Genomic DNA, 17,500 nt, shown 5'->3' on the forward strand with positions numbered 1-17,500 from the left:
GTCGAGCAAATCGACCCCGGGACTTATTCTATCGGTCTCTTTTGCCGAACCGCTAAGTGACAGGGATGTAAACACACCAGCATCGGTTGTCAAGCAATGCTAGGGGGACAAACACAGACACACAAACATATACACACACACTTATAGATATATACATATATACGACAGGCTTCTTTCAGTTTCCGTCTACCAAATCCACTCACAAGGCATTGGTCGGCCTGGGTCTATAGCAGAAGACACTTGCCCAAGATGCCACGCAGTGGGACTGAACCCGGAACCATGTGGCTGGTTAGCAAGCTACTTAACACACAGCCACATATATATGTATGTGTATATATATAGTTATTTCTATATTGCCCACAGGGAGCTAAACATAGAAGGCACAAACAAGGACAAAGATTTTCAGTTGATTACATCGACCCCCAGTGTCTAACTGATGCTTATCTAATAGACCCCGAAAGGATGTAAGGCAAAGTCAACCTCAGTGGAGTTTGAACTCAGAACATAACAGCAGACAAAATACCTATTCCTTTACTACCCACAAGGGGCTAAACACAGAGGAGACAAACAAGGACAGACAGACGGATTAAGTCGATTATATCGACACCAGTGCATAACTGGTATTTAATTTATCGCTCCGAATGGATGAAAGGCAAAGTCGACCTCGGCGGAATTTGAACTCAGAATGTAACGGCAGACAAAATACTGCTAAGCATTTTGCCCGGTGTGCCAACAATTCTGCCAGTAATGTATATATATATGAAGATATGGCACAGGAGTAGCTGTGCAGTAAGAAGCTTCCTTCTCAACCACATGGTTCTGGGATCTTTAGGTTAGTGTCTTCTACTATAGCCTAGGGCCAACCAGAACCTTGCAAGTGCATTTGGTAGAGGGAAATTGAAAGAAGCTTGTCATATATATACATATATATATATATATTATATATATATATATAATATATATATACATATATACATATATACACACACACTCACACACACATACACACACAACCACATACACACACACACACACACACATATATTTGTGTGTTTGTCCCCACTCTATCACTTGACAATTAATGTTGGTATGTCTACATGCCCTTAATTAGGAGTTCAGCAAAAGACACCAATAAGTCCTGGGGATGACTTCTTCAACTGAAAAAATTCTTTAAGGCGGTGCTCCATCATGGCCACAATCAAATGACTGAAAAATGTAAAAAGAACTAAATAATAAAAAAATTCATATTATAAATAAATGTATGTGTGTGTATATATATATATATATATATATATATAAATATAAAGAGAGAGAGAGAGATAAATATTTATATATATGTATAAAGCAGGAGTGGTAATGACTTAGCCATGAAGTTTGTTAGAGTAGGCATCCCACTTTATATTCAAAAATAAACTTAAACTAATAAATCAAAGAGGAAGGCAAGGTGCGGTTCTCCTTTATGAATGAGGAAGATGTTTGTTGAATTATGAATGATAAGTCCAATGTGGAATGACCTGTTATACTATACCATTCCATTATATTTTGTTACAGACCAGAGTATCTGATTTAACCCTTTAGTATTCAGACTATTTAGTCAAATGTATTGTTTATTTATTCACATTGTTTTGAATTAATCATGCTGTCTCTTGTAGCTTTAAGATTTTAATGATGCGATTGTTTATTTTTAGAATGACATTGTAGGGTAGGTGTGGGAGGCCAGATCTGACCAGTTTGAACATAAAACATGCAGACTTGGCTGGGTGGTGTGGTAGAAGCTGGCTTTCCAACCACATGGTTTCGGGTTCAGTCCCACTGCGTGGCACTTTGGGCAAGTGTCTTCTACTATATCCTCTGGCCAACCAAAGCTTTGTGGGTGGATTTGATAGACAAAAACCAAAAGAAGCTCGTCATATACATGTGTGTGTGTGTAGGTGCAGGAGTGGCTGTGTGGTAAGAAGATTGCTCCCAACTGCATGGTTCCGGGTTCAGTCCCACTGCGTGACAGCTATAACTTTATATATATATCTTCTTAGAAAAACATGTGAATTTCAGAATTAATATCATGAAAGATAAATTCAATATATAGGCACGGGAGTGGCTGTGTGGTAAGTTGTAGGTGCAAGAGTAGCTGTGTGGTAAGTAGCTTGCTTACCAACCACATGGTTCCAGGTTCAGTCCCACTGCTAGGCAACTTGGGCAAGTGTCTTCTACAATAGCCTTGGGCCAACCAAAGTATTGTGAATGGATTTGGTAGATGGAAACTGAAAGAAGCCCATTATATATATATGATCAGAATGATCAGAGTGAGATTTCCAAGCTGTTATACCTACATAATCACTATTAGACATATCCAACTCTTTATAAATTCTCTGCACTGTCCTCAGATTGACACCCAAACACTCTGAAATGTTAGTATGGGAGCTTCTGGCATGAATGTCAAGAAGTACATGTAATTTCCAAATTTCTGGGAGTGTGAATTGCATCATAGTCCTTTTTTTCTCACAGACAGTGCCCAACTGACCCTACCATACTGTGTAGTCAACAAAATTAAAAACAAATCAGCAAGCACAAAATGGTGACAATCTACTATTACACCCTGTATATATATATATATATATATATATATATATATATAGGAATAGAAGAATGGTTAGTGAGAGCTGTGCAAGCCATGTACAGGGACGCTGCTAGTAAGGTGAGGGTTGGAAATGAGTACAGTGAAGAATTCCGGGTAGAGGTAGGGGTCCACCAAGGCTCAGTCCTCAGCCCCCTCCTATTTATCATAGTCCTCCAGGCAATAACGGAGGAATTCAAGACAGGATGCCCCTGGGAGCTCCTCTATGCTGATGACCTTGCTCTAATTGCTGAGTCATTATCAGAACTGGAGAAGAAGTTTCAGGTGTGGAAGCATGGTTTAGAATCGAAGGGCCTTAGAGTCAACCTAGCTAAAACCAAAGTCGTAATAGTAGGAGGTAGACAAATCACAAACGCCTTCAGGTAGATGGCCCTGCTCGATCTGTAGAAAAGGTGTAGGTAGAAACTCTATAAGATGCACCAAGTGTAAGCTATGGACACATAAGAGGTGCAGCAATGTCATAGGAGGCTAACTAGGAAGATGGTTTTTGTATGTGGCAGATGTCGGGAGCATTAACCTCTGAAAATCTGCAGAAAACAACTTCCGTCACTTTCCAGGGGGAAAACTAGAAGTAGTTGATAGCTTCCGTTATCTTGGTGACCAAGTCAGTAGTGGGGGGGGTGTGCTGAAAGTGTAACGGCTAGAGTAAGAATAGCCTGGGCAAAGTTTAGGGAGCTCTTACCTCTGTTGGTGACTAAAGGCCTCTCGCTCAGAGTAAAAGGCAGACTGTATGATGCATGTGTACGAACAGACATGCTACATGGCAGTGAAACATGGGCCGTGACTGCTGAGGACATGCGTAAGCTCGCGAGAAATGAAGCTAGTATGCTCCGTTGGATGTGTAATGTCAGTGTTCATAGTCGACAGAGTGTAAGTACCTTGAGAGAAAAGTTGGACCTAAGAGGAATCAGATGTGTGTGTGCAAGAGAGACGATTGCGCTGGTATGGTCATGTGGTGAGAATGGATGAAGATAGGTGTGTGAAAAAGTGCCACACCCTGGCAGTTGAGGGGACCTGTGGAAGAGGTAGACCCAGGAAAACCTGGGTCGAGGTGGTGAAGCACGACCTTCGAACTCTAGGTCTCACCAAGGAAATGACCAGAGACCGAGACCTATGGAAGTATGCTGTGCGTGAGAAGACCCGGCAAGACCAGTGAGAACAATCAAAATCAAATCATATATCAGAAAGCAGGGGTTAAGTGACCCATCTGTTCGTGTCCGCTGTCAGCCTCGTCTGGCACCTGTGCCGGTGATACGTAAAAGCACCATTCGCTCATGGCCGTTTGCCAGCTCTGCCTGGCCCCGTGTCAGTGGCACGTAAAAGCACCATCCGTTCGTGTTCGTTGCCAGCCTCGCCTGGCCCCGTGCCGGTGACACGTAAAAGCACCGTCCGTTCGTGGCCATTGGCCAGCTCTGTCTGGCCCCGTGTCGCTGGCACGTAAAAGCACCATCCGTTCGTGGCCGTTTGCCAGCTCTGTCTGGCCCCGTGTCGGTGGCACGTAAAAGCACCATCCGTCTGTGTCCATTGCCAGCCTCGGCTGGCCCCCGTGCCGGTGACACGTAAAAGCACCGTCCGCTCGTGGCCGTTTGCCAGCTCTGTCTGGCAACCGTGTCGGTGGCACGTAAAAGCACCATCTGTTCGCGTCCATTGCCAGCCTCGGCTGGCCCCCGTGCCGGTGACACGTAAAAGCACCATCCGTTCGTGGCCGTTTGCCAGCTCTGTCTGGCCCCGTGTCGGTGGCACGTAAAAGCACCATCCGTCCATGTCCGTTGCCAGCCTTGGCTGGCCCCCATGCCGGTGACACGTAAAAGCACCGTCCGCTCGTGGCCGTAGCCAGCTCTGTCTGGCAACCGTGTCGGTGGCACGTAAAAGCACCATCCGTTCGCGTCCGTTGCCAGCCTCGGCTGGCCCCCGTGCCGGTGATACGTAAAAGCACCGTCCGTTCGTTGCCGGTTGCCAGCTCTGTCTGGCCCCATGTCGGTGGCACGTAAAAGCACCATCCGTTCGTGTCCGTTGCCAGCATCGCCTGGCCCCGTGCCGGTGACACGTAAAAGCACCATCCGTTCATGGCCGTTCGCCAGCTCTGTCTGGCACCTGTGCAGGTGGCACGTAAAAAACACCCACTACACTCGCGGAGTGGTTGGCGTTAGGAAGGGCATCCAGCCGTAGAAACACTGCCAGATCTGACTGGGCCTGACGAAGCCTTCCAGCTTCACAGACCCCAGTTGACCCGTCCAACCCATGCTAGCATGGAAAACGGACGCTAAACGATGATGATGATGATGATGATATATATATATATATATATATATATGTATATATATATATATGTATATATTAAACAATAAGGGTAAATTGATATTAATCAATTAAAACCAGTGGCTATGTTTTGCATTCCTCTTAATTTTATATTATATATATATATATGTGTTGTATATGTGTGTATGTATATATATATATATATATATATATAATATATATATATATATATATATATATATATATATATATAATTAACTCTCTAATAATTTATGTATAAATTTGTATTTTCTCCGTAGTTTTTTGTGCTAAGCCACTCGGTGTTAAATTAATGGTATTATTAAATTAATATCAATTTTTCACCCTCATTTATAAATATATATATATATATACATATGACATACACACACACAGAGTTCATTCTGACGCTACTAACATTTCTTTACTTTTGTGACAAAGATCAAGAGTAATTGGTTGGAATACAGCCCCTGGGTCATCATCCTTATGATTCACTTTTCATGTTTGCCAGATGATGAAAATATTCCGTATGGTGACATTCCTCTGAGTCTCAAGAGACAACACCCACCCAACTCCACCAAAAAAAACATACAAAATTACATGATAATCATCCAATTGCATCATGTTTGCATTATGTATGGAGGTCAGGAGTGGTAATAACCTAAGCATGAAGTTTAAATATTTCAGCATCCATCCCAATATATATATAAATATATATAAAAAATTAAGGTCTTACTCATAAATTAAAAGGAAAGGAGAAGAAGGTGTGTCTCTCCTTCATGAACAAGGAAGACATTTATGGAATGGTAAATGATTATACCTAATACATAACAGTCGCCAAATATTAAGACTAGAGTGCTTGGTAAAATGGAAAGTGAAAACAGGAATTGAGGTATTATGGTCCTATTCTAAGAAGCAGAGTACCTCAATTGTACTGCGGTAGTTTCTCAAGAACCACAGGAAGGATTAAGCTCGGCAATTATCTGTTTGAAAGTGTTACTACTGTTTATAGTAATCAGTTGTTGAGAATGTAATAGGAAGAAATAGAACATTAGAAATAAAACAACAGAGGAGCCTCTACATCAGGGGTTCTCAACTATTTTTTACCTAAGGACCCTTTTGATTACTATATTATTCTGGTGGACCCCCATAGCCATTTGATGTTTATCTAGTAGTTTTATAGAAACTTCTTTAAAAATTCCCATCTTGTTTTTCACACATCAACTTGTGTAGATTGTAAAATGTTAGAGAAAAACGTAAAATGTTAGAGAAAAAAACCTAGCTGTTTCTTGCAATACATACCAATACATACATCTAATGCAAAATTTTTTCAGGGGCCCTTAAAATACTATTGTGGATCCCCAATTTACTATTTTGTTGCATAGAGCCCCAGAAATTTCATATAGACCTTCAGGGGCAATATGGACCCCAGTTGAGAAACACTGCTCTACATTATCTCATGACCTGCTAGACAAATCACCCAAATCTCCCTTATATCATGCCCTATAATCTTAAAGCATATAGGATATATTCATACTTGTCACATCCCATCACACCCTATGATTTTAAAACATATGGGACACATCCAGTTACAACAACAGCAAAAATTAAAAACAATATCTCTAACAAAGGCATGGCCTTAAAATTTGAGCGAAGAGTAAATGTGATTATATAGATCTGAGTATTTAAGTGACCTTTATTTTACCAATACAAGGAAGAAATGTAAAGTCAACCATGGCAGGATTTGAATTCATAATGCAAAACCGTCATAAATAAATGCTGTAATGTATGTTGTAGGATGTTCTATTCATCATCATCATCACCATCATCATTGTTTAACATCCGTTTTCCATGCTGGCAGGGTTGGACGGCTTGAATGAGGTCTGGAGAGCCAGTGGCTGCACCAGGCTCCAATCTGATCTGGCAATGATTCTACAGCTGGATGCCCTTCCTGACAACAACCATTCCGAGAGTGTAGTGGGTGCTTTTTATATGTCACCGGCACAGGAGCCAGTCAGGCGAACTTGGCATCAACCATGTTCAGATGGTACTTTTTATGTGCCATCGGCACGGAAACTATTTAGTGGGTACTGGCATTGACCACATTCGGATGGTGCCTTTTACATGCCACAGGCATGGGAGCCAGTCAGGTGGCCCTGGCATCGATCCTGTTCGGATAGTGCTTTATATGTGCCACCAGCATGGGAGCCAGTCAAGAAGTACTGGCATCAGCCATGTTCAGATAGTGTTTTTTACGTGTAACTGGCACAGGAGCCAGTCAGGGAGTACTGACTCAACAGGTTTTTGGTTTCAAATATTGGAACAAGGCCAGCAAGTTCAGGGCAAAGGCTAAATCGATTACATTGGCCTCAGTGTTCAACTGAGACTTTATTCTATTGACCCTGAAAGGATGAAAGGCAAAGTTGACCCTGGCAACATTTGAATTCAGAAATTAGTCAGAAGAAATGCTGCTAAATATTTTACCCAGCTCAGAAACGATTCTGCCAGCTTGCTGCCTAACTTATTCAAAATATTGACAGCAATATAAATACCAACAATAAGTAAAATAAATATTTGCAGAGTTGTCAGAGTGTAGGACAAAATATCTTGAAGTGTTCTTTAATAGTGCTTATTCTTTGTAAGCCTAGTACTTATTCAATTGGTCTTTTATGCCGAAACAATAAGTTACGGGGATGTAAACACACCAGCATTGGTTGTCAAGCAATGTTGGGTGGACAAACACAGACACACATACATCATATATATATATATATATATATATATATATATATATGTATATATATATATATAATGTGAAATAGAAAGATGAATAATCTTGTTGCAGATTAATCAAAAGTTTAACCGATACCTTGGTAGCAAAAATCACAGCAGAAGACAGCACGGTTGGAGGTACAACCATATGGTGTTGCACCGTGCGTTGGTGCGGATAATTGAATATTAATATTATTAATAATATATATATATATATATATATATGTGTGTGTGTGTGTATATATATATATATTATATATATATATAAAACGGGAAGGTTTACGAAAATAAACAAAAGACGAAGGCAGGTGGAGTACAAACAAACAATTGTATTAGTATATTAGTATGGCTCTCAGGAATAGAAATAAAACAAGTCTTTTACGTTTCGAGCCTACGCTCGTCAACAGAAAGATACACAGAAAAGAAACAAGGAGAGAAAGAAATAGATAGATAGATAGATAGATAGATAAAACTTACTTGGAAAATGATGAGTGGAGTTTGATCATATAATAATATAAACAATATATAAATATATGCATATATACATACATATATGTACACACTTACATCTATATGTATATATACATGCGTATATGGGTACATGACATCAAAAAAACATTGAACACAATGAGAAACAAAAACATGGAAACGAACTATTTTTCAAACAGTGAAAAAACAGAGTACAAGACATACAACACAAGGAATATTCCCCCTCTTCCGTTGTCCCTGTTTCGTCTACTCTGCATTTCGAAGGTAAGGACAAGATGCAACTTTGTTGAAACAATCCTTCCCGCAAAGCAAATTAAATAAAATTCGGGATTTTTTGCAGAGGGTGAAAGTGGTAACAAGAACAGGACAGTGAGAACAAAACAAGAAAGTAAAAACGATAAAAGTAAAAACAGTAAAAGATAGAACAAATAGAATAACACAGTAAAAACAAACAATGAGGGCTGTTAAGCCAAGACGATGGAAAAATTATTCTGAACGTTTGAGGAGACAGTTATTATGAGAGAGACAGGATAAGCGGACTTCTTTCAGTTTCCATCTACCAAATCCACTCACAAGGCTTTGGTCAGCCCAAGGTTATACTAGAAGACAAGGTGCCATGTAGTTACTAAGCAAGTTACTTAGCACACAGCCACTCCTGTGCCTATGGTTAAATTTACCCATTAACATCATTTTTAAAGTCCTCTTATTCATGCTTCCAGTAGGTCAGACAGAGGTTATTAAGCAGATTTTTCTAAAGTCAGGCACTCTTCCTGTCACCAACCCTGACCTGATTTCTAAGTACAATGATATTTCCCCTTGTTTAGATATGTTTCCACGGAATATTGGAAATGAAGGGCATTCATTTACAACAACCACACAATGTCAAGACAAGGAGACACAAACACACACATGCACAGACACACACACATATGTATATGTATGAAAGTGTACTACAAGCATAGCTAGAGAAGGCGGTCCACCCCCTGGTGGCACTTTTATGGGGGCAGCACCACTTTTGTCTCTGCTGTAGGCAATATGTATTTTGGGGAGGGGTGGGAGTGGAAAACTGAAGTGTTGCCCTGGGTGGCACACACTAGCTATGTTAGTGGGGCACAGTAAGCCAACTGGGACTGCAGGACCCCTGGTCTTTGTCAAGGCATCCCTTTAGGAGAAGTCTAACTCATATATATACAACCTGCTGCTCTACTGAGCTAAAAATTTTGCACTTTGCTTGTCTCTGAGCTTCTAGGTATTGCTAGTGAGAGTCGTTGCAGGGCTGTACAAGCTGCACTTGGCTTGGTATCCTTGTACAGGGATTGTTGACACTTAATATCTTGTGTTTAATTTGTGAGTCACTGTCAGTCTAAGATTTATAGGAAGAATCAGTTATAAGTTTGATATATTGATCTTAGCCTATAAGGCTGAGAAGCATTGAATCAGTTATAAGTTTAACTGTTAGTGAAGGTCATGCTTGTCTAACAAATAGACAGCCCTCGTCATATATATATGTATGTGTGTATGTCAGTGTGTGTGTGCATGTGTGTGTGTCTGTGTTTGTGACTGTTGTCCTTTTTCCTTTTACTTCTTTTAGTTATTTGACTGTGGCTATACAGGAGCACTGCCTTGAAGTGTTTTAGTTGAACAAGTCAACTTAGGGAACTTATTTTTTAGTACTTATACTGTCAGTTTCTTTTGCCAGCCTGCTAAGTTACAGGGTCGTAAACACACCAACATTGGTTGTCAAGTGGTGATTGGGGACAAACACAAACACAAAGACACAGTACCCTCTAATTGGTTCCCATGCAATGAATTCCTCTACCACTGGATGATTTAGATATGACACAGAATAAAAATGAATTATTCTACATAATATTGTAGGGTGGGCCATAAATTTGACCAGTTCTAATTTTTTTCTTGTTTTTCTTCCTTTTTTAAAAATATTCTTTAATATTGAATACATTGTTGATTAACTAAAGAAAAAATTTATTGATTTTTTTTTTTGAGCAATTTTTTAGCAGCCAATTTCATACTAAAGATTTCAATAAGCTATTTGCATATGAATTAGTACATAATTGAAATTAATAAATTGCCATTGAATATTTGCAATACAGTAGCTAAGTTGAATCCAACCCTGCTCATAAAGATGATATAGGTATATGGATGGCTATGTGGCTTTTAGAAATTCAGTTTATTTTGTAGCCATATGGTTTTTTGGCTCAATCCTTCTGCACTGCACCTTGAGCAAGTGACTTCTATCCTGGGTCAACCAGTGCCTTGTGAGTGCATGTTCTTATTTTGCTTGCTACTGTTTGAGTAATATGGGGTTAAAGTTGACATTCTTTATTAACATAATGACCAATTTCCCAAATGTTTTGAACATAAAATCCTGTATCTCAAAAATAGGTGTGGGTTGGCAACAGGAAGAGCATCATTATCATCATCATCATCATCATCATCATCATCATTTAACGTCTACTTTCAATACTGGCATGGGTTAGATGGTTCGACTGAAACTGGTAAGCTAGAAGGCTGCACCAGGTTCCAAACTGATTTGGCATGGTTCCTGTGGCTGGATGCCCTTCCTAATGCCAACCCCCTCAAGAGTGTAATGGGTGCTTTTTATGTCACACTGGCATGAGTACCAATTATATGACACTAGCATTGGCCACAACTATGATTTCACTTGACTTAATGGGTCTTCTCAGGCATGGCATACTTCCAAAGGTCTTGGTCACTTACCATGGCCTGCATGAGGCCTAAAGTTTGAAGGGCGCTTTTTACATACCACCAGCATGAGTGACAGTTATGTGACACCAGCATCAGCCATGACTATGATTTCACTTGGCTTTATAGGTTTCTCAATCACAGCATGGTATCCAGTCATAAAATCCTGCCTTAGAATTCATTCTTCTCCAAGCCATGCTAACATGGAAAACAGGACATTAAATGACCAATTAAACAAATGAACAATAATGAATCCTAACTCACATGTAATATGCTAAAAAAAGACAAACAAACAAAACAAGCTAAATTTGTTCTTCCAATTGAAATCAAAGTCAAATTCGATGACTGGCATCCGTTCTAGTGGAGCGCTAAGAGTACCATATGAGTGTGATCGTTGCCAGAGCAACAAGCTGGCCTCCATGCTGGTGGCATGTAAAAAACACCATTCAAGCGTGATCGTTGCCTGTGTCGCTTTACTGGCACTTGTGCTGGTGGCACGTGAAAAAACATTCGAGAGATGGATGAAATGCTGCTAAGCATTTTGCTGCTGTCCTAATGTTTTTGCCTTTTAAAAATAGTAATAATAATAATAATAATGATAATAATAATAATAATAATAATAATAATAATAATAATAATAATAATAATAATGATGATCATGATGATCATGATAATAATAATAATAATAATAATAATAATAATAATAATAATAATAATAATAATGATAATAAAGATCATAATGATAATAATAATAATAATAATAATAATAATAATAATAATAATAATAATGATCATAATGATGATGATGATAATGATGATGATGGTATTAATAAGGCATTGACAAATGACCAAGAACTTTGGAAATATGCCATGCATGAGAAGAAGACCCATCAAGTCAAGTGAAATTGTGGTCATGGCAGATACTAGTGTCATGCAACTGACACCCATGCTGGTGGCACGTAAAAGCACCCATTACACTCCTGGAGTGGTTGATGCTAGGAAGGGCATCCAGCTGTAGAAACCATGCCAAACCAGACTGGAGTCTGGTGCAGCTTACCAACCCTGGTCAAATCGTCCTACCCATGCCAGCATGGACAATGGATAATGATGATGATGATGATGATGACATTTTCACAGCAGACAATGTAATTTACACAAATAGATGACCATATTTATAAAAAGAACATCATTTAAAGAGATGCCATTATTTACCAAAACTCCAATACCTACGAAAAGGAATATTATCAACATTTCTTACAGAGATGACAATATTTACTGGAAAAAAAGAAAACTCAATATTTACTGGATATACATTATTTACCTGAATGAACACAGTTTATTATAATATAAATGATATCACACAAGTGCTGGCATGGCTGTGACCTTAAGAAACTTGCTTTGCAACCACATGGCTTTGAGTTCAGTCCCACATTGCAGCATCTTTAGCCAGTGTCTTCTATTATAGCTCTGAGCTGACCAATGTCATGTGAGTGAATTTAGTAGACAGAAACTGAGCAGAAGTTAATCATATATATGAAAAAGAAAATAGAGATTAGGCAGTTAATAATCGTTTATTATTAACAACAAATTAATCATCATCCCATACAGACATTTCAATTAATACTCAGTAGATATTAAGTAAATATTAAATTTATATGACCCGAGCAAAATATCTTCAGAGGGGAGAAAAATATACACCCTTGGATGTTTTATATATGTTTATGGATTAATTATAGCAGACTGAATCCATAAACACATATAAAACATCCAAGGCTATATTTTTTTCCTTCTGAAGATACTATGCTCAGCTCATATAAATTTGATATTTACTTGATATTTAATGAGTATTAATTGAAACAGCTGTAAGGGATGTTTGCTGTTAAAAATAAGCAATTATAAAATTCCCAATCTCCATTTTCTTTTTCTTCTTTTATATGTTAGCATGTGATTTGAAGAAAATTTAGTTGATATTTTTAAAAGGTCAGCCAACAAAGTACAAGTTCCCCTTTTGACTTGTTGAAAGTGTTTAGCTTCTTCCTTTCACATTCTGATCTCAGACTGTTAGGAAAAATTAATTAAAATTGATTGAGTAATTATTCTTCAAGGAAGCAGAAAAGAATCAACAGAACTCCTGCATCCATCAAATTCAACAATTACCGTTGCGCCTCAGGATTGTTTTTTGTTTTTATTTTCCAGTTATTGTTTTTCTTGATAATTTCTATATACAATTTAGCATGGGAGTAATGGTTGATTTGTTGAAGCAATTATTTTTACAGCTGGATGACCTGACAACAGCAAATCACTCAACTGTGTAATTGGAGTAAGATCTGCTATTTCACAGAGGTATGAAAATACGTGTCGTGTGTGTGTCGTGTACCTTGTTGAAGGGAACAGAATGAAAATTAGAATATACATATTAACTGGCTAAAATAATATGACAGCATGGAGGTGAATGACTTGTAAAATTATTTATATGCATACGTTTTATGAAATACATTTAACATAGATATGAAAATACAATCTGTGACTATACCAAACAAACTATTTTTGCTGAGTAAATGGAAGAAAAATTCAACTAGTTTGTTTAGTTTTTATCAGCACAAAGGAATGTTTATTTCCTTCAGTCAACACAGAGAAAGAGAGGGGAGGGCGAGTAGTAAGGGTGAGATAGATAGTAGTATACTTAGGTCTATTTCCATAGTTAAGGTAAATATGATGAGTTCATAAATTTTAAATTTATTAGCAACTTACCCCTATAGATATAGCAATGCATTGCTTTATAACCCCACCAAAATATTTTGCTGGCCATCCAGATGCATAATCTACTCACACACCATCTTACTGTTCCTAACACAGTGCTTCTCAGCCTTTCTTTTTATGTATGGACCCTTTAGATTACTATTTCATTCTAGTGGTTGCCCATAGCCATTCATTGTTTAAAAACTAGTTTTATAAACATCTTTCAAAATTCCTGTTTTGTTTATCAGGCATTCACTTGTGTAGGCTGAACTATGTAAAACATCAGAGACAGAAACCTAACTGCTTCTTGCAATAAATACATCTAAAGCAGAATTTTTCATGGACCCATAAAATACTATTTTGGAGTCACTTTACTATTCTGCTTGTCTTGTGTGGACACCCCCAAATCTTATATGGACCCCAAGGGATCATATGGATGCCAAGGGATCATATGGCTCCTGGTTTAGAAACACTGTTCTAAGGCCATGTAATTTCAACTTATGTCCCCACATTCAGGTTGGTAGCTTACCCTAATTTTTATCAACACTACTCCACATTTGATTTATGGTTGTGGGGTCCTGGATCCCACACCATTTTTTTCCATTTCCTTTCACCCTACTCTTACCAAACTTGTACGTCTTTGGTATTTAGATATAGTGACTGCATGTTTGTGAGTTGTATGTCTTGTCTGTCAGATTGATAATGCATACTGCATTTATAGTGTAATATCATACATTACTGAACACTGAAACATGTGTAACAGATGAAAGAACTGAATACCAAGTTCAAGGACATGTTCTTTTCTCTCATTATCAAAGTACTCTTTATATTATTTTATATCCCTCTATAGACTGCACAGGACCTCAAAAGGTCCTATGCAATAGTAGGAGTTCAGTGTGAAAATAATAAGAGCTAAAACCTGAATAGTAAAATTGTTGTGCTCTGTGCGATCTATTTGTTTGTTTGTATGTATGTATGTATGTATGTATGTATGTATGTATGTACGTATGTATGTATATATGGATGGATGGATGGATGGATGGATGGATGGATGGATAGATGGATGGATGGATGGATAGATGGATGGAATAGTTACTATGAAGCATTGTGTAGAACATTGTTTAAAGGATCGTGGGTAAGGTCAAAACAATGCGAAGTAAAAGCAAGGCAAATCACAAGAAAACAAATATATCAATTTATTGCAGACTTACCTTGCATTCAATATTTTGGGGTTATGACCCCATGCTGAAGAAATTAACGAATGTTAATTTCTTGAGGAGTAATGTATAGTGTGCTGTTCCATGATGGTAAAATCAATAAAAAATGTGAGAGATAAATATTATTTAATAAACACAGTATATACATTTTTTATTGTCTGAGGATTGCATGAAGGCACTAGATGTGTTATAAAATGCTGTCTGTGTTTTCATCGCATGAAACTATCAGTAGTTCATAAAAATACAGATTTTATTAAAATATATACATATTTATATATATATCTGTAAATGTAATATGTGACAATTATTCGGTAGCCATGACAAAACTCCGAGTTTCGGATGCTGAGGTGGAAATCCACGCCGCCATCTCTTCAGTTATCCAGCCATCGGAAAAATGCTATGAAAATGACCCGTGGAAGAATTCAGTATGGATGCCTACTATATCGATTATTCTATGAAAAACATACCTATACCATCAAGGAAACTATACTTTAAGAAACTTTTTAGAGAAAATTACAGACCTGATTAAGCGCATGAGATGAAAAGCTTTCTTTTACAACATGGAAGAGGACACTACAGAAAATATATTCTATGGTATAAAATTTTAGGTCAGATATTACCTTGGTAGGGTCGGAAATGCCTCGTGAAAATATCTGTTCCGACTTGGGCTATTTCTTACTGAAGAATCTGAGGGCCTATGGAAGATTGGCTTGATTGATTTAATTTAATCAGGTTAGTTTACCATAAAACAGCAGATGAAACGGTGCATTGTATAAGAAATTACAGGGTAAATGTTTTTTAAATTTTCTCCTGTTTACGGAATGATTTTTATTTGCGGTGAAGCTTTGGCTGTTATTTCTAGTGGGTGAATGGCCTATTATGGCCGTTCCTGATTGTTGATGTTGAACTTAAAATGGTCTATGACTATTTAATTTTTTCCCACTAGGCCGCTGGTGGCAAAAAAATTCTACAAAATTTTTTTTGCCACCCTATATTGATTAATTATGAATATATATATATATATATATTATATATATATATATATATATATTATAACATAATCCATTTGTTAATTGTATATTTTAAAGATTTTTTTATCTACATAATTAATAATTTTTCATTTAAGAAAATGCTTTTTAAATACTGTAACAGCTATAATGCTTTATATATATATCTTCTTAGAAAAACATGTGAATTTCAGAATTGATATCACGAAAGATAAATTCAATATATAGGCACAGGAGTGGCTGTGTGGTAAGTTATAGGTGCAGGAGTGGTTGTGTGGTAAGTTATAAGTGCAGGAGTGGTTGTGTAGTAAGTAGCTTGTTTACCAACCATATGGCTCCAGGTTCAGTCCCACTGCATGACACCTTGAGCAAGTGTCTTCTACTATAGCCTTGGGCCAATCAAAGCCTTGTGAGTGGATTTGGTAGATGGAAACTGAAAAGGCAGCGAGCTGGTAGAAAAGTTAGCGCGCCGGGCGAAATGCTTACCGGTATTTCGTCTGCCGCTATGTTCTGAGTTCAAATTCCCCCGAGGTCGACTTTGCCTTTCATCCTTTCGGGGTCAATTAAATAAGTACCAGTTATGCACTGGAGTCAATGTAATCGACTTAATCTGTTTGTCTGTCCTTGTTTGTCCGCTCTATGTTTAGCCCCTTGTGGGTAGTAACGAAATAGGAAACTGAAAGAAGCCCGACGTATATAGGTATATATATTATGTGTGTGTGTGTGTATGTGTGTGAGTGAGCATGTGTATGTGTGTGTGTGTGTTGTGTGTGTGTGTGAGTGAGCGTGTGTATGTGTGTGTGTCTGTATTTGTCCCCCGCCAACATTGCTTGACAACTGATGCTGGTGTGTTTACGTCCCCGTAACTTAGCAGTTCAGCAAAAGAGACCGATAGAATAAGTACTAGGCTTACAAAGAACAAGTCCTGGGGTCGATTTGCTCGACTAAAGGCAGTGATGCAGCATGGCCGCAGTCAAATGACAGAAACAGATAAAAGAGTAAGAGTATATTTTAATTTATTTTCCCATCTCTTACAACATGATGAAATCAACTTAAAACCTACTAAAAATAGTAGCATATTTTGATAAATATGTAAATATTTTCTTCCGTTTGTTCATAATCAAATTTCTGTTTCTCAGTATATGTATGTAAATATGTGTGTTGTGTGTGTGTGTGTGTGTGTATGTATATATATATATATATATATATATATATATTATATATATATATTATAGAGCAATCTCAGGTATAACAATATAATCTGGAACTCGACTGAGGAAAGAAAACTCCAAATGACCCGTCGTTGTATTCTTTGTATTGTCTATCAGAATGGTTTGCGTTCTTGTCCATTTTGTTTATATATATATATATATATATATATATATATATATATATATGTTATATACCATTATTTGTTATTATTATATACTACTATTTATTTATTATTTCATACTTTATTTAGTTCTTGGTAAATGTTTTATAGTATCTTTAACATTTTTCTATATGGTATGATTTAAGTATGTCATCATTGAATTGCTACATGGTGGTTCTTCTCTAATTTATATACATTTATATTTATATATACGTAACATATTATATATATGGCGTATAATATATATATATATATAATAATATTACAC

General features: G+C 37.5%; 1 long non-coding RNA gene across 1 annotated transcript in view; it reads right to left on the bottom strand.

Annotated features, from left to right (window-relative positions):
• Positions 1-14,462, bottom strand: part of LOC118764627 — a 23,426-nt gene extending 8,964 nt beyond the window's left edge. The window contains exon 1 of the long non-coding RNA XR_005000443.1: positions 14,430-14,462. This is a non-coding gene — a long non-coding RNA (uncharacterized LOC118764627). The remainder of the gene's footprint in view (positions 1-14,429) is intronic.
• Positions 14,463-17,500: the final 3,038 nt, after the last annotated feature.

The sequence above is a fragment of the Octopus sinensis genome, linkage group LG1, assembly GCF_006345805.1.
Source record: "Octopus sinensis linkage group LG1, ASM634580v1, whole genome shotgun sequence".
Taxonomy (NCBI): Eukaryota; Metazoa; Mollusca; class Cephalopoda; order Octopoda; family Octopodidae; genus Octopus; species Octopus sinensis.